The following is a 19,043-nucleotide window of genomic DNA, read 5'->3' as shown; positions in this document are numbered from 1 at the left end:
GAGAGAGAGAGAGAGAGGAAAAATTGCCAATTGTGACAACATGGATGGACCTTGAGGGTATTATGCTAAGTGATATAAGCCAAACGAAAAAAGAACAAAAATCATATGATTTCACTCAGAGTGGCATGTAAAGCAAGCAAACAAAAAAGAAACAAAACAAAACAAAACCACTCTCAGATACAGACAACAAAATGGGGGTTACCAGAGGAGAAGGGGGGTCAGGGAGAGCAAAATGAGTCAAGCAGGTAAAATGTACAGTGTTGGACAGAAACTAGGCTTTTGGCGGTGACCACACTTGAGTGTATACCAATACCAAATGATAATGTCGTATACCTGGAACTTACATAATGTTACACACCCATGTTATTTCAATAAAATAATCCATCAAACTTACGAACAACACCACCAGCCATCCCCTTTACTGAGAGGAGGGAAGTCTCCTGAATCAAAAAGCAGGAATCTAAGCTCACTTCTTGATCAAAAATCTACCGTGCTCTTGACCCAACAGACATGCGGTAGGTACTACGCCCGTTTTGTTTAAGAAGTATGTTTTGTCCTCACACTCTCCTTGATGACCACTGTTTTCTAATGTTTTTTGTTTTGTTTCGTTATTCCTCACCCGAGGATATTTTCCCATTGATTTTTAGAAACCATAAAAGGGAGGGGGAGAGACAGAGAGAAAGAGAAACATAGATGTGAGAGAAACTCATCGATTGGCTGCCTCCCACCCATGCCCTGACCAGGGCCGGGGATAGAGCCTGCAACCACGGTACGTGCCCTTGACTGGAATCGAACCTGGGACCCTTCAGTCCACAGGCCAATGCTCTATCCACTGAGCCACACCGGCCAGGGCAATGACCACTGTTTTCGTGTGTGTTGCACTAAAATCCATGATCTTACACTGAGGGAAGGCTGACTTCAGAATTTCATCAGTTGCCATTTTTCTCAAAATAGCAGTCTGAACCACAAACAAAACCTAAGGTTCATTTAACTTGATGTCAGTCTACACTAAATCTATTTTGTCAATCAACTTCTTTAAAACATGATTTACTAAAAATAAAAGCGTGCAATTAGTTTCTTTAAAAAATATATGAAGAGGTGTGCTGTCCCTCTAGGAAGCAACCCTTTCCTTTCCCCTCCCCCTCTTCTTCCCACAGGCTCCTTACCCTTGCCTTTCCCTCTCCTAAGCTCCAAGGGCCCTACTTTTGCTTCTGTAACTTGTTTCCTCAGCCCATGCAGCCCAACTGGCTCACTTCCCCCGCCTCTGTAACCTTCTAAATAACCTTTCTCTTATAATTTGAAATGTGTGTGTGTGTGTGTGTGTGTGTGTGTGTAGATAGATAGATAGATAGATAGATAGAGAGATAAAGATATATAATAATAAAAGTATAATATGCTAATTAGACTGGACAGCCAAACGACCTTCCATACATCATTCCGGACATCCTTCCCAATGAAGCCGCAGCAACGGGGGCCAAGTCAGAGGTGATTAGGGGCAATCAGGCAGGCAGGCAAGAAGTTAGGGGTGATCAGGCAGGTGAGCAGTTAGGGGCATCAGGCAGGCAGTTAGGGGTGATCAGGCAGGCAGAGCAGTTAGGGGCAATCAGGCAGGAGTGGTTAGGGGTCATCAGGCAGGCAGGCAGGTGAGCAGTTAGGAGCCAGCGGTCCTGGATTGCCAGAGGGATGTCCAACTGCTGGTTTAGGCCCGATAACACAAACCCCCCCAGGTGAATTTCATGCACTGGGCTTCTAGTAGAGTCATAAAATGTCAAGAAATCAGAATTATGTATCTATTTTCATATCCATATCAATATCTCTGTTTTATCACAAGCATTCATCCTTTCTCCTGCCACCCCCTCCTCAATTTTTCGTGGTCTCCTTAAGGTTCTGAAAAGAAGACTACAAATTTGTTTAAAGATCCTGGGACATGAAATAATTGAGACAGCGAGCATTTAAAATTCACATTTGCAAGGCGAACATCTGGAAGGCATCCCGAAGAGGGAGAAATTATGAAATGAGAATGTTATGAATAGCTAACATATTGCGAGGCATGAATCAGCAGACAACCTGTTTCCCAGGTCCTTGGGGGGAATACTAATATTGGAAAGGCATATGCACAAGACAACAGAATCCGCGGCTACCAGGAGAGGAAATATGATGTACAACCTCTCCTTTCAGAGGTAAACTCTTTCACTTGTTTAAAATGCGGATAATGTCCACACTCTCTTCTTCCCTCCGACCTCACGAGTTGTTAACAAGGGGGAGTTTTTCTTCACCAGCGAGGTGGGATTTTTCACACTCGCGCTTTGCGGTGGCAAGTCTCAGCTCCGCAGTTTATTTTTGTAAAAATTAATAAAGTATCACACTTCCCGGCTTCCTTGCCCCTGCCCAGAGGAGGGCGTGGTGCCATCTTTCTGGGTGCTGCTGTGGGAAGCTCAGCGACGTTGTGTGAGGACCCAGGTGGGGAAGGACGGCCTGAGAAAGTTCTAGTCTCCACTGAGTGCCTTCCCAGTGACAGAGCCATGGAAGGTGACTCCAGCGGACCCTCCGACGTGCTGTGTGGCAGAGACGGAGACTGGTATTGACAGCGCCTGGTGTGTCTATTTTATTAAGAGACAAATAGTCCTCCTATTACTTTTCTTTTAGGTGTAAGGAGAAAGAGCTCCCTTAGTTGCAATGAGTCTAGAAGAAAACTCTCAAACGAAATAGAAAAAGCAAATGGCTTACTTCTGGGAGTAGAAGAACTGTTCGTGTATCTCACAGATAGGTATGGAGTGCCAACCCAGTGCCAGGCACTATGCTTGGCACTGCACATATGGCTGGGAATCAGACAGACAAGCCCTACAGAAAATCAAAAGCAGGGGGTCCTAATGTAAGGTGACAGGAGAAGACCTGACTTCGGGTGGTGGGCACACAGTGCAATAGACAGATCTTATAACATAGAAACCACACCTGAAACTTACATGTTCATGTTGACCAATGTCATCCCAAACAATGTAATAAATATTTAAAAACATGAAAAGAGGCAAAAGTAGTCTGGGGAGGGATCTTTAATCAGCCCAAGTAGGAGTCACTCTAAGGACCCACTCACATTGTTGACACCCAAGAAAATCTAAGACCCGGTGTTTAAAGTTTTCTAAAGCCTATCTCCTGGGTAGCGAAATTCACCTGTCCTGGATTCTACATCATCTCCATCACCATCACCATCACCATCATCATCATCATCTACATCTCCATCACCATCATCATCTCCATCTCCATCACCATCATCATCTCCATCACCATCATCATCTCCATCTCCATCACCATCATCATCTCCATCACCATCATCACCATCACCATCATCATCTCCATCTCCATCACCATCATCATCATCATCATCTCCATCACCATCATCATCTCCATCTCCATCACCATCACCATCATTATCATCTCCATCACCATCATCATCTCCATCACCATCATCACCATCACCATCATCATCTCCATCACCATCATCTCCATCACCATCATCTCCATCTCCATCATCACCATCATCATTATCATCTCCATCACCATCATCATCTCCATCTCCATCACCATCACCATCATTATCATCTCCATCACCATCATCATCTCCATCACCATCATCATTGCCATCACCATCACCACCATCATCATCTTCCACAACAAACAAAACAGTAAGGATCCTTCGAATGCTCAGTATGGGCCAAACATCATGCTCCATGCTGTATGTGCTTTACTCCTTCACTCTTCTCAACACTCCCATGAGTTTGGTGGCATTATCACCGTTTCACAAATGAGGAAGTTGAGGCAGAGATATGCTCATGATAACTTTGTGCAAAGGCGCCTTCTAAGTGAGAAGCCCAGAATCAGAACACAGGTAACTGGGCTCCACCGCTTGTTTCGTTCTGTCTCCCCAATGCAAAATGTTAATTTCCAATGAATCCTGCATGTTCACGCCTGTGCCTGGTGATCCACGCTGCCTCCTTTGCTATCAGGACAGTACAGAAAGCTTCCTGCTAGGCCTGGGGTCGAAGCACGATATGCAGCAGAGGACCTATGGGGGTCCTCTGGTTGTCCCACCTTCTCCTACGACACACACTTCAAAAGGAATCCATGCACATTCCAAGGCACCGCCTAACGGATGAACAGAACCTGAGGCTGAAGGTGACATGAAAAGGGAGAGAAGGTGCTGCCCTGCCCTGAAATGAGGAGAGGAAATAGGCAGCTTTCCACGTGAGTTAACTCACATAAATGTTTGTTCAGTCCACGTTGCCTGGGAACCCATAGAACAACTAGCATAGTCAACTAGCTTTTAATTTTAAAGAGACAAGACATACTACAATGGAAACAGGACCTCTGCCATCTTGCACTTAATAAACCTTTCCTTGCCTGGCCTGTGGGTCCCAGTGGTTGAGCGTCCACGCATGAACCAGGTCCACATGCCTGGGTTGTGGATTCGATCCCCAGTAGGGGGCGTGCAGGAGGCAGCCGATCCATGATTCTCTCTCATCGTTGATGTTTCTCTCTCTCTCTCTCTCCCTCTCCCTTCCTCTCTGAAGTCAATAAAAATGTATTTTAAAATAAATAAATAAACCATTCCTTAATGTTTTCATACTCATCATTCTGTCGGAAATGCATGTACCCTGGCAGGGAGGAAGGACAATAGCAATGATCACCATGGGACACATGGAGAAACTGAGGAAGGAGAAAGAGAAAGGGAAGTGCTGAAGACTTATTCGAAGTTAGGTTCCTAAGTCATGTTTCATCAGGATCCTTGCTCAATACTGAAATCTCCCAGGGGAGTATGCCCCTCTGTCAGCCATATTTCCTGGGTAGCAGGTCCTAGTGGACCCAAGAGGCCAGTACTTCTCCTGCCCCTGCCCCAGCCCCTCCCCCTCTTACCCCTTTCCCTGGACCCTCCTCCCGCCCCTCCTCCTGCCCCTTCTTCTGTGCTGCTGCAAAGCCCAGAACCTAGCACCTCCTGGCAACAGCAACGCCAGGCCTCCGAGCTGCTGAAGTCACGGCACGAGTTTTGGCAGCTCAGGCAGGGAGACTTTTCTCATTTGTCCACATTGATGTACTTGGCAATCACACAGAAGGGCTTTTACATCTAATGGCTCAAACAATAACACAGAAGAATTCCACGAGCATTTTCAAAATGATGGGGCTGTGACCCTTTTAGGTATGTCACGCTCTTGCCGCCGGGTCCCGGAGACAAGCCCGGGCTGCAGGACCTCGATGGCAGGTCTGCTCCCCTTTGCTGGGGGGCTGCACGGGGGTGGGGGTGTGGTGCATGCAGGGTGTGTGCAGTAGGAGGTCTCCACAGGCACATGTACATCCACACCTGCATGTGTGTGTGTGTGTGTGTGTGTGTGTGTGTGTGTGTGTGTAGGAGGGCACATTAACTTCACACTAATTTCTGGCCAGATGCCCAGCAGCGTGGCTCAGTGGTTGAGCGATGACCTATGAACCAGGAGGTCAAGGTTTGATTCCCGGTCAGGGCACATGCCCAGGTTGTGGGCTCGATCCCCAGTGTGGGGCGTGCAGGAGGCAGCTGATCAATTATTCTCTCTCAGCATTGATGTTTCTCTCTCTCCCTCTCCCTTCCCATCTGAAATGAATAAAAATGTATTTTAAAAAATAAAAAATAAAATCATGATGAGTTAAGCCACCTGCAACACAGGTATTCAGATTCAACAGGACTAAACTTCAGCTTTGAATCAAACCAGAGAGGGCTTGGAGGAGCTTTGTTTGGGCTCTGTTTTCTTCTGGAAGGTTCTAAAACCTCTCTCCCTCTCCATTTACGGCAATCAATTCCTGGGACCAAAAATGTTTTTAGATTTTAGGCAACTGAGTTTGTAAAGCAAATCAAGAGTTTCTTTTCATCAAATGTGCGGGGCCAGGAGACTTTTATGGTTTTAATAGCAGGTGTCCACCCCCGGAGAATTAATGACCCGCTTTCAGGTCTCCATATGTATCGAGGCTTTTTCTCCCCCGAACTACGTGCCGCCTCCATTTCCAGGTGATCCCATCTTTGGGCCTCTTATCAGTGTCAATAATTCCATTTGGCAGGCGGCAGCTAATGCTTTTCATGTGCTAATGGTTAATCCGACAAGCCTACTTACTAATGTATCAGAATGCATTAGAAACATAAGGTAATGGCGGACAGAACATCAATCCAGATATAAATGAACTGCATTTACATTGGATACTATTGACTGATGTCACGGGACGAAGTGGAAAATGCAATTTCCTTGTAAACCATTAAAATGAATGAAAATAGAATTTCAAACTCCATCTTCGAACATAACTTTATTGACTTGGCGGTGAGCCTTCAGGGAGTGCCTAACTAAGTTTAAAATATAGAAATAACACACTAATTCATTTTGCCATAAGAACAGTTAGCGTCTTATCAACTGAACACCCTGGAATTTGCTAACTTGGACCTCGTACAAAACAGAGGGAGGTCCCTGAGCAGAGTGCGGAAACTGTATTAGGGTCGTGGTGGGGTTTTCTGGTTTCAGCTCTCCTCTCCTCTGTTTGTGTCCAAAATCTGCATCTGTACATGTCCCAAAGGCACTGGCCCATATCTTAGTAACCAGAAGTGCAAAATTAGAACCCTTGTGAGAGGAAGAGGGAAAGGGAGAGGGAGAGAGCAAGAAGAGAGGAAGGAAGGGAGAGAGAGAGACAGAGAGAGGGGGGAGAAGAGAGAGAGAGAGAGAGAGGGAGAGAGAGGGAGAGAGAGAGAGAGAGGAAGAGGAAGGAAGAGGAAGGAAGAGGAAGGAAGGAAGAGAAGGAAGGAAGGAAGGAATGGGGGGAGAGGGAGAGAGCGAGAGAAAGAAGGAGAGAGAGCAAGAAGAGGAAGGAAGGAAGGAAGGAAGGAAGGAAGAGAGAGAGAAAGGAAGAGAGAGAGAGAGGAAGAGAGAGGGGGGAGAGAGAGAGAGAGAAAGAGGGAGGCAGGCTGATGGGAGTTATGATAGATAAAGTTATACTAGCATCTAGACTAAAACACTGGGAACCAAGTTTCAGGTGTCTCCACCGGGCTTCCATTGGCTGAAAGGCAAGGTCATAAGATATTCAGATAAAGATTAGATGCATGTGTATGATTACTAGGGAGCGAGAGGATTTGAACCATTTTGTGTTAAAAAAAAATAGCTGCACCTCTGAAATGATCTTTTTCGCTTTTCGTCGAGATATTGACCATAAAATGGGCAGGACTTCTTGTCTCAGAGCTTCTCCGGTGCAGAGGCTTCTCCGGTGCAGAGGTTTCTCCGGTGCAGAGGCTTCTCCAGTGCAGAGGCTTCTCCGGTGCAGAGGCTTCTCCGGTGCAGAGGCTTCTCCAGTGCAGAGGTTTCTCCGGTGCAGAGTCTTCTCCAGTGCAGAGGCTTCTCCAGTGCAGAGGTTTCTCCAGTGCAGAGTCTTCTCCGGTGCAGAGGCTTCTCCAGTGCAGAGTCTTCTCCGGTGTAGAGGCTTCTCCAGTGCAGAGGCTTCCCAGGTGCAGAGGCTTCTCCAGTGCAGAGTCTTCTCCGGTGTAGAGGCTTCCCAGGTGCAGAGGCTTCTCCAGTGCAGAGTCTTCTCCGGTGTAGAGGCTTCTCCGGTGCAGAGGCTTCTCCGGTGCAGAGGCTTCTCCAGTGCAGAGGCTTCTCCTGTGCAGAGGCTTCTCCAGTGGAGAGGCTTCTCCAGTGCAGAGGCTTCTCCAGTGCAGAGGCTTCTCCGGTGCAGAGTCTTCTCCGGTGTAGAGGCTTCTCAGGTGCAGAGGCTTCTCCAGTGCAGAGTCTTCTCCAGTGTAGAGGCTTCCCAGGTGCAGAGGTTTCTCCAGTGCAGAGTCTTCTCCGGTGCAGAGGCTTCTCCGGTGCAGAGGCTTCTCCGGTGCAGAGGCTTCTCCAGTGCAGAGTCTTCTCCAGTGCAGAGGCTTCTCCAGTGCAGAGGTTTCTCCAGTGCAGAGTCTTCTCCGGTGCAGAGGCTTCTCCAGTGCAGAGTCTTCTCCGGTGTAGAGGCTTCTCCAGTGCAGAGGCTTCCCAGGTGCAGAGGCTTCTCCAGTGCAGAGTCTTCTCCGGTGTAGAGGCTTCTCCGGTGCAGAGGTTTCTCCAGTGCAGAGTCTTCTCCAGTGTAGAGGCTTCCCAGGTGCAGAGGCTTCTCCAGTGCAGAGGCTTCTCCAGTGCAGAGGCTTCTCCAGTGCAGAGGTTTCTCCGGTGCAGAGTCTTCTCCGGTGTAGAGGCTTCTCCGGTGCAGAGGTTTCTCCGGTGCAGAGGTTTCTCCGGTGCAGAGGCTTCTCCGGTGCAGAGGCTTCTCCGGTGCAGAGTCTTCTCCGGTGCAGAGGCTTCTCCGGTGCAGAGGTTTCTCCGGTGCAGAGTCTTCTCCGGTGTAGAGGCTTCTCCGGTGCAGAGGCTTCTCCAGTGCAGAGGCTTCTCCAGTGTAGAGGCTTCCCAGGTGCAGAGGCTTCTCCAGTGCAGAGTCTTCTCCGGTGTAGAGTCTTCTCCGGTGCAGAGGTTTCTCCAGTGCAGAGTCTTCTCCAGTGTAGAGGCTTCCCAGGTGCAGAGGCTTCTCCAGTGCAGAGTCTTCTCCAGTGTAGAGGCTTCCCAGGTGCAGAGGCTTCTCCAGTGCAGAGTCTTCTCCAGTGCAGAGGCTTCTCCGGTGCAGAGGTTTCTCCAGTGCAGAGTCTTCTCCGGTGCAGAGGTTTCTCCAGTGCAGAGTCTTCTCCAGTGTAGAGGCTTCCCAGGTGCAGAGGCTTCTCCAGTGCAGAGGCTTCTCCGGTGCAGAGGCTTCTCCAGTGCAGAGGCTTCTCCGGTGCAGAGGCTTCCCAGGTGCAGAGGCTTCTCCGGTGCAGAGGCTTCTCCGGTGCAGAGGCTTCTCCAGTGCAGAGGCTTCTCCGGTGCAGAGGCTTCTCCAGTGCAGAGTCTTCTCCGGTGCAGAGGCTTCTCCGGTGCAGAGGCTTCTCCAGTGCAGAGGCTTCTCCGGTGTAGAGGCTTCTCCGGTGCAGAGGCTTCTCCGGTGCAGAGGCTTCTCCGGTGCAGAGGCTTCTCCGGTGCAGAGGCTTCTCCAGTGCAGAGGCTTCTCCGGTGTAGAGGCTTCTCCGGTGCAGAGGCTTCTCCGGTGCAGAGGCTTCTCCGGTGCAGAGGCTTCTCCGGTGCAGAGGCTTCTCCAGTGCAGAGGCTTCCCAGGTGCAGAGGCTTCTCCAGTGTAGAGGCTTCTCCAGTGCAGAGGCTTCTCCAGTGCAGAGGCTTCTCCGGTGCAGAGGCTTCTCCGGTGTAGAGGCTTCTCCGGTGTAGAGGCTTCTCCGGTGCAGAGTCTTCTCCGGTGTAGAGGCTTCTCCGGTGCAGAGGCTTCTCCGGTGCAGAGTCTTCTCCGGTGCAGAGGCTTCTCCGGTGCAGAGGCTTCTCCGGTGTAGAGGCTTCTCCGGTGCAGAGTCTTCTCCGGTGTAGAGGTTTCTCCGGTGCAGAGTCTTCTCCGGTGCAGAGGCTTCTCCGGTGCAGAGGCTTCTCCGGTGCAGAGTCTTCTCCGGTGCAGAGGCTTCTCCGGTGCAGAGGCTTCCCAGGTGCAGAGGCTTCTCCGGTGCAGAGGCTTCCCAGGTGCAGAGTCTTCTCCGGTGCAGAGGCTTCTCCGGTGCAGAGGCTTCTCCGGTGCAGAGGCTTCTCCGGTGCAGAGGCTTCTCCGGTGCAGAGGCTTCTCCGGTGCAGAGGCACAGAACAAGCACGGGGGAAGGGAAGCTGGGAAGAAACGGAATCCCAAGCTGCTGGTTGCTCTGTGACAGTCCAGATCCAGCCCAAGGACCCATCACTGCCTTGGAGTGACAGACTTGGACAATGGTTGCCTTTTCAAAAAGCCAGTCTTGGGGGAGCCCCAGGGGGACGTGGGAGGGCATTTGAAGGCAAACCCTAACCCTGTCTCTCGGATTTCTCCTCCGGCTAAACTGCAAGGCGCTCCTGAAATGGGATGTGTACCCCGAGCAGCGTGCTCCAAAGCGTGTTCCCCAAGCGAGGGCAGTTTGCTGATGAGACTCTCTGGCCGAATGCTACTCGAAACTTCCACACTGGCGTCTCTCCCAGCCCCTTGGACACCCACACGGCACCTCACCTACGAAAGGCTCTGGAAAGTCCCGCAGCGAACACAAAGCACAACTTGTACAATGTTGGTCCTCCAGCCTCTCCATGCTTACTTCCCACACACATGGATTTTGTGTTCCAAACAGTACGTGTCTGGAAATATGAGTGATGATAAAGATACTGAAAAAAATGCCAATGAAACATGCCAACCCCAGGCCTCTCTCAGGGTATTATTTTTCAAGTAGGAAGGGGCACTGCTCCCAGGATCCCGCTACCTCCTTCCGCCTCTGGAAACCGAGGCTCCCACAAGTCTGAATCCAATGCTCCCTTCCCCGGGGCCTGGGGCCCGCCCCCTGTCAAATGCCAGGCACCCTTCACACAGACGGCACATGCCAGATGAGGCCGAGGTCCAGGGGCCCGCCCCCTGTCAAATGCCAGGCACCCTTCACACAGACGGCACATGCCAGATGAGGCCGAGGTCCAGGGGCCCGCCCCCAAGAAGAACGCCCTGCAGCACCCCTGACCCGCCCTGCAGCACCCAGACCCGCTCCGCAGCACCGGGGGCAGGTTTGGTGGCAGGTGCCGTGGGAGGCGTGCACACAGCCTCTCTGTGCCCACAGAACGTAAAGGCTCCTCCCGCGTCCGCCCAGCATTTAATCCGTCAGGAAACTGTCCACAAGATAAATGGGCGCTCAGCCGACTTTTGTTAATAACGGAGCAATTCTGAAAGTGCAGCTTTTGTTAATCATGTAGCAGTTTAAAGTGCCGCTTTAATCAAGGGGGAAATTCCACAGCATTTGCCCACCTTTTCTCCATTCCGTCTGGTAGAGACTCCATTTAGAAACAAAAGCCTGTCTAAGGCCGTGTGCTGGGGTGTTCGATAGAAAGCAGTCTATAAAGCAAGGCACTCTCTTCACGTGATGTTTGGATAGGAGATTGATCTCGGCGGACACCCCGGAGTTCTGAAAGTAGGATTATTGGATTTTGTGGCTTTCTCAGATGTCGAAGATCTTTAAACAGTATCTTGCAACATTGCTACATCCCGCCTGTCTGTGAAACACTTATGAACTCATCAAAGAAGGTAGACTCCATGTTAATTAGACATGGTGGGCCGGGGGCGTGGGGGGAGGGGCGGGCAGCTGGAAGCCAACTTCCTCTCTCCATCGAGTTAAGTGCCCGGACCATGTCTACTTTCATACCTTGAAAAGAGAAATCAGTTCCTGCGTCTCCGGATCGATAGGGCCTTAACAGCGAGATTGCTGACACAGGAAGGAATCCAGAATTCAGAACAGCAGGGGCACAAAAGACGAGGTTGTAAGAGCAGGATTTGGGCAGCTGTGTTCGCTCAAGGCTCCTGGAGAAAATTGTAATAGATCGCCCAACAGACTTCAGCTAAACCAGATGGGGCAGCGAAATGAGGAGTTGGTCTCAGATTGTGGGTTGATTTTAAGGAGAACAAGGTCATTAGGACACGACGCATTTCCGCGGACTTTAAAGGAGCCACAGGTAGCCACCGTGGGACCCTGTGGTGGCCACACCCACCCTTGTTCGGGTCACCACGCCGCTGCCAGCACCCGGGTCCGCATCAGGATGGTCTAGGAGCAAACTGGGTGTGAGGGCAGAGGGAAGGCGTGAGGTGCTCAGGAATTTCCACATTAGCTTCCCGCCCAGCCCCTTGGACACTCACAGGCCCCTCGCAGTATTAACCCTTTGCATTCTCGATTCCTTTATTCTAATGCTAACCGTGTTGAGTCACACTCGACATCCGAGTGCAAAAGGTTAAAGGCTCTGAGAAGTCCTGCAGTAAAAATAGAAAACAACCTTTAAAGCACAGCGTCCTGGAAACCGATGCTCGCCACCCCGGGCCAGGCCCCTGCCGCTGCCGTCAGACCCTGGCACTCCTGCTCTGATTGGCAGCTGCTGGGTCACGTAGCCACTGAGCCACACCTGCCTCTGAACGGGATCGCCAGGTGTCCTGGCTTCAGGTTTCTCCTGCCATCTTTTATTTTAACTGTCAGCACTTCTACTCACATGCTCATATGCACATATAGCATAAAATTACATGTGACGCAGCACGGGACAACACAGCCTAGTTTCCCCGTGTGAACACGCGCAGCACAGGTTCCTCGGCCGCTGCCGGGCTCTGGGGGCGCGGAGATCTCCGGGGTGGCCCGCCTGCCCCCGCTCCGGCCCGACGCAGAGAGCTGTCTTTGTGACACCACGATCACAACGAGATGGCCTGCACACCCACGAGGTCAGCTCAGATCCCAAACTCGGACACCACCCAACGCTGGCCAGGATGTGGGGCCTCAGAAACTCCCACCCACAGCCCGTGGGACTAGACAACAGCTCAGCCACTTTGCAAGACAAAGAAAGGCACGTGTAGCCGGGGATCCAGCAGCAGCAACGGCGCTCCGTGGTGTTTACCCGGCGGAGCTGAAGATGCGCGTCCGCACCAGCACCTGCGCGCGGACGTTCGCAGGGGCTCCTGTCATCACGGCCCGAACCTGGGCCGACCAAGATGTCCTTCAGGAGGTGAGCGGGTAAATAAACGGCGGTGCGTCCAGACAATGAAATAGTATTCGGCCCTAAAAACAAATGAGCTATCAAGCCGTGAAAAGATAGGGAAGAAGTTTCAATCCACATGACTGAGTGAAAGCAGCCGATCTGAAAGGCTACACTGTGATTCCAACCAGATGCCTTTCTGGAAAAGGCAAAACTACGGAGACACTTAACAACGTCAGCGGCGGCCCAGCCGGCGTGGCTCAGCGGTTGAGGGTCGAGCTATGAACCAGGAAGTCATGGTTCGACTCCCGGTCAGGGCACAGGCCCGGGTTGTGGGCTCGATCCGCAGGGTGGGGCGTGCAGGAGGCAGCCGATCCATGATTCTCTCTCTTCATTGACATTTCTCTCTCTCTGTCCCTCTCCCTTCCTCTCTGAAATCAATAAAAATGTATGAAATTCCCACGCGCTCAACTTCTCTGGACAGGGGAGACACTGTCCTCCGTGCCTTGCACGTATGGATGCACTGACGCCCACAATCGCGCTACGCAGTAAGCACTATGCTTGTTTCCAATTTTCAGATGGAAGACAGGGAGCGTGTGGAAGCAAGCGACTTCCCAGAGGTCGAGCAGGGAATAAGCACAAAGGCTGAGGTTCCTGCCGGATCCTGGGCTCGCCAGTGAGCACACCCCTATCACGCCTCCGGGCCACGGACAAGAGAAAGGACGTGAGTGCGCTATGCCCCTGCCCGTGGGCTGGAAACAGCCCCAGGCGATGCTGGGCCGAAATCAGCATCTCCCAGAGTGACGATCCCTCTCGGGGCGCACGGTCCCCTGAGCACACGGTCCCCTGAGCACACGGTCCCCTGAGCACACAGTCCCTCTCTCTTCTTCCATCATGTTCAGCTGCTCAAGATGCATTTATGATGTTTAATTTATATCCCTTGATCGTGAAGTGATTGCATCACTAAAAAGGCTGTGATGTTGATTTATACGCTAGTTGCCTGTGTGTGTTAATTAGAGAAATATCATTTGGCTTCCTGCAGAAGAAAACGATAAATTACGGAGGAGGAGGGGGAGGCACTCGTCCGCCAAACCTATGTCAGTTACTCCTCCTGGGTCTTATTTATGATCCTAACCGATTCGATTCCATTTACACCACAACCTCTGGGGGGAAAACAACACTGAAATGTGGGTTGAGGAAGAAGGAATAGAGGAAAAGGAAATGTGGGGAAATGAATGTACAAGTTCTCCCTCTCTCTCTCTCTCTCTCTCTCTCTCTCTCTCTCTCTCTCTCTCGATGCCCATGAACACTCATACATAAAGCTGTGATGCTAAAGGTCGGCTGGCTCCGTTTGGGGTGCTTCCTCAGACACCCCCCCCCACCCCAGCACAGACTTGCTGCCTCCAAGACTCTCTGGCCAAACCCAGCAGTAAGCACCTTGCAGGCGGCAGGACCGTGACCCGTCCTTTCTAGGCAGGGGCCTGTGTGCCCGGACGGGGCTGCTTTCTCTCTAACACCCGTTACTGGTCTCATTTATCAATAACATGTCTCATGTATCAAGGGCAGTACAGAGTTAGTCATTCATTCCATCGGTCACTCGTTCAACAAACCCTAACAAGTCCCTATGACGTCACAGACCCCGGGAAGAGGCTGGGCATACACAGCCGTCAGAAGAAAGGGTCACGGTGCCAGGCCTCGGGGAGCCCACTCTCTCCCCGGGAAGAGGGCAGGAGTCGGGTATCGAGCGGACCGACGTGAAATCGCAGCCATGGCGCATGCTGTCAAGGACGGAGAGGAGGGATGGTGAGAGGATTCCGGAAAGAAGTCATACCGTTGAGTGCGGTATGAGGGATGCGCTAACTCGGTTCACGTGCAGGGAAAAGCATTCCAGAAAGAAGGAACAGCATGTGCCACGGCTGGGAGGGAGCCGCAGGAATCCGAAGCACTGAAGAGGGCCCAGTGTGACCCCGTGGACAGTGAGCGGGGCGGGGGGTTGGAATGGGTGATGGGGCTGGACAGCCTGGCGTGAGACCACACGAGGCCCTCAAGCCATGGCACGGAAGTAGCTTCCATCGCCAGAGAAAAGAGAGGCCGTGGCAAGGGTTTAAGCCAGGGCAGGGGGCGGTCTGATCAGATGTGCATTTTGAAAAGGCCACTGTCTACACCTTGTAAGGACGCTGCGTGTCCGGGCTTCTGCGTCCAGAGGGTGGCTAATGCGTGTCGTGCAATCACGGCCGAAGCGCCTGAAGCACTGAGCTCTGTTGTGGGCCGCCGGGAGGTTTCCCTGACTCTCTCTAGGGCTTTGTGCCAGGTTGTTTCCTGCGCTTGCATCGTGTTGTCTTTCCAAATGGAACACACGGGAACCCTGAAAGGTGTGGCCGGTCACTGCGTGGGCGATGCCCAGGAGCCCACCTCCCGGAGGCACGCCTTTGGGCAGCCCCTTCCCTGGAGACCGCTGCCTCGGTCACGTGGCCGGCTGCGGTTCCTGGGCACTGACACGCGTGAGCTCGGGCACCAGCACCACGGAAGCGTAAGGTGAGCCCTGTATGTAATGTGCACTTTGGGCTTGGTTGGCGCTCTGCTGTCGCCGTCTCAGCTTTTGATCCGGGAGCCCGCCTTTTCCCTTTGCACTGGGTGGGCCCACGGATGGTCGCCTAAGGCCCTCACGCTGCAGTGGAGAGCTGGCGTGCACTGAGCCTCCACTAGGAGGCGCCGTGGAGAGGCCAGTGCCCAGGAGACTCATTTCCAGGAGACTATGAACCAGCAGGGGTGCTCCCAGCACACAGTGGGGATGCAGGAGAAGTGGGGGAGACTCCAGGGGCTAAGAGGCCGTGGGATGAGGAAGAGGAGGAACCTGTGAACACTCCCCCTCCCCTATGGCAGCCTTCTCTGCTCCAGGGAGCTGCCCGCTGCTCAGGTCGGAAGAGAAGTCCTTAGCAGCAGAGAGCTGGTGTCCCAACCCCCATGGCCACGTCACGGAGGACTGAGTCCCGCCGTTCCTCAGCTTTGCCCTGGCTGCTACTGGTCAGTCCTTAGGTCGTCCTTCACCCTCCATGCACTCACTCATCCGATCGCTGGCGAAGTCCCAGGGAATGCGGAGCGGGGCTGGTCTGAACAGGAGGGAACCTGAGTGAGCTTCCACTCTCCTCCAGGAAGCCCTCGGCGAGGGCCCTCAGCCGCCTGACATCTGCCCAGAGCACCACGCGGGAAAGAGCGTGCTGAGCGCTGGGATCTTAGCGTCAGCCCGGAGGCCAAGAGGCCCTGTGAGCTGGACGCCCGCAGCGAGCCAACAGCGGGAAATCGGGGCTTGCCGTCGAATCTCAGTCCCTTCGTTCACCCTTCTCTGCGTCTGGTGCATCTCATAACACGAGGCTCGTGTGCGCCCTGCTGTCCCCTGCCACCTGCTGACCCCAAACCACTAGCCCCGCTGAGCTAGAACCTTCCACAGAGCAAACGCCGCACCTGGGCCCTCGGGCGAGCAGCTGCGGGGAGAGGACACGGTGTGAAAGGAGCAGGAAGTGCAGTCCCACGCGGAGGGAAGCCATCCCACGCGCTGACAGCCACGCACAGCCAAACCAGCGGCTCCCAGCCTCACCGGCCTAGAACGAGCTGAGCCAGGAACAAGGTAAGCTCCTGGGGGAAAAGGAAAAACACAACAAAATAAAATATTTTTATGGATTTCAGAGAGGAAGGGAGAGGGAGAGACAGAAACAACAATGATGAGAGAGAATCATGGATCGGATGCCTCCTGCACGCCCCCAACTGGGGATCAAGCCCTACAACCCGGGCATGTGCCCTGACCGGTAATTGAACCCTGACCTCCTGGTTCATAGGTCAACGCCCAACCACTGAGCCACACCAGCCGGGCCAAAGCGTTGCATTCTCAAAGCAGCATTCCCAGCAGCTGTGGCCAGAGACTTCACGCAAGTGCGGGCCGCTGGGCTGGGCCGTCTACCTGCCCGCTCCCTCAGCGTTCATAAACACGTCCCATTTCATAGAAGTTACAGTTTTACACGTGACTCCTCGGCTGCCAGAAATGTACAGTGTGCGCGGCGCGGCCTGCTTTATAAACATCGCAGGCTGCAGCAGCCGCCCCAGATGTTTTCACAACTTTATTTTCTTTTTCATAATTTAAAATCTGTCGGACCCGATGCTTTTCTTGTTGGCTCCGTGCGCATTCCAACTGCAACAAACAAACAAGAAAGGGAGCGGAGGCGTTCTTGCTGGGTGCGATGCCCTGACACCTGATTTCTTCTCAAGTTCGCACGGAGCCGGAGTGTCTCCGGGACCCTTAGGAAGGCGGCAGCGGAGGGGGGAGGGCGGGGAGCTGTGTGGGCGCGTCTGTACACAGCTGGCTGCCAACATATGGGTTTTTCTTCCCTGTTTTTCAGGTGCCACCGGCGCCCGTCCTATCTGCCAGGCAGCCCGCCCGCGGCATAACTCAGCGGTAATTGATAACGCGAGGGCAGATGGAGGGGACGGTGGGCGCCTCCCCGGGGACGCGGCGGAAATCAAGGCAGATGGCCCAACTGCCTCTTCTTTACGAGCCGCTGCCAGCGCCTCTGTCTGCGGGGTAATGGATCATTACGGCCCGCTGTGTACTAACACCAATATGCTTTGAAATCTGCTCCTCGAGCTTATGAAAAAGCACCATATTTCATATTAATTTGTGGCGCCGAACTTAACAAGGCCCGCTGCTGTTAATTTACGATTTGGAAGGGGGGGCGGGGAGAGCTCCCCCCTCCTCTACCTCCTCCCCTCCCCCCACCCCCGCGCTGGCTCTCTCCTAGCCCTTACCGCCCCCCACCCCCGGCCCCCACCCAGCCTCCCATCCAGCAGCCAGCGGTGGTCAGTGGAAGGGAACTCCGGATCCAGATCCACTCTGGTAACTGGGAGAATGGGATCCAGATCCGCTCTGGTTACTGGGAGAATGGGATCCAGATCCGCTCTGGTTACTGGGAGAATGGGATCCAGATCCGCTCTGGTTACTGGGAGAATGGGATCCAGATCTGCTCTGGTTACTGGGAGACTGGGATCCGAGGAGGTTTGCTGAACATGCCTGCGGGGAGGCTGGGACTGGGTCCCCGTCAGTGGCCTGGACACTGCAAAGGGGAGAGATGCTGAGCTGCTCTCTCCTCCCCCACCCCTTGCCTCCGTCCTCCTGCTTCTCCAGCGAGGACAAAGAAGAGGATGCGGACCAAGGCCGTGGGAACTCGCAGCCCCCACCCCTTCCTACCATAGTGCTCTGGGGGGGAGGGTCCGTGGCAAAATCAGAAAGGTTTTCTGTGGCCCCCACGCGCCCACGTTGAAGACAGTCTGTCGTTTCTGACCTGGCACGCAGTAGTTGGGCCCCCTACTGTGCGCCAGCAAATGCCCTGGGTCCAGAGGAGCCCAAGGAAAACATAGACCCCCCTCCCCTCCCCCGGCCGCTGGCGTGCTCAGCTGACAACGAGCCAGGAATGTAGCCAAGGTGTTGAGCTGGTCCCAGGCTGTGACAGGAACACGGGAGGGCGGGCCATGCAGCCGGCTCGGGACCTCACGTGTAGCCTGAGGACCACGTAGGACCTGACCAGGTGACAGGATGTGTGGGAGAGGCTGGGGTACTGGGGGGCTGCGAGGTTTTTATGGGGTGGGATGGAGAGCCTTTGAGGAATGCTGGGAGGGGAAGAATGAGAATTCTATTTCTGCATCCTGGCTCAGGGCTACCTGCTTCTCTGTCCCATTCCGAAGGCGCCCAAAGCCAGCTACGCTCCTGATGCGCCCTGAGACGCCGGTAAGGAAAGGCTGACGGAAGGGGTTGCCACTCCCAGGCCGTGCTGCTGGCCAGCTGGATGGTACGGGGTCGGAGCGGAGGGCCCGGCAGGAGAGAGCGAGCCTGTGGCCACCGGAGAAAGGCTCCCCTGGCCAGGGGGAGCGGCCTCGGGTCTGCGGTTCTTGCCTTCGGGCATCTGACTAGCACTTCCCGTTCACTGCCTGGCTTACTTCTCCTGCGGAGCGACAGACACGAGGCCGCTCCCGCACGCCCTGACCCTGGGAATGCCAGCGCCGTTCTGCATCCCGACGCCAGGACCGGCCTCTGCTCAGTGTGTGTCTGGATCTCACAGCTCAATGCTTTTTTTTTTTTTTTTTAATCCTCACCCGAGGATATTTTTCCATTGATTTTTAGAGAGAGTGGAAGGGAGGAGGAGAGACACAGCGAGAGAAACATGGATGTGAGAGAGACTCATCAATTGGTTGCCTCCTGCAAGTGCCGGGACCGGGACCGGGATCAAGCCTGCAACCAAGGTACGTGCCCTTGACTGGAATCGAACCCGTGACTCTTCAGTCTGCAGGCTGATGCTCTATCCACTGAGCCAAACCGGCCGGGGCACAACAATCATTTTAATAACGGCAACAACTGACAATATTTACAAATTAGATGTTACCTACAGAGCCCGTTTCCTAGCTTCTCCTAAAGCCGTGGTGAGTACCAGCGTGGCCCCACACCCG

The sequence above is a fragment of the Eptesicus fuscus genome, chromosome 21, assembly GCF_027574615.1.
Source record: "Eptesicus fuscus isolate TK198812 chromosome 21, DD_ASM_mEF_20220401, whole genome shotgun sequence".
Classification (NCBI taxonomy): Eukaryota; Metazoa; Chordata; class Mammalia; order Chiroptera; family Vespertilionidae; genus Eptesicus; species Eptesicus fuscus.
The sequence above is the reverse complement of the archived record's forward strand: the minus strand, read 5'-3'. Positions refer to the sequence as shown.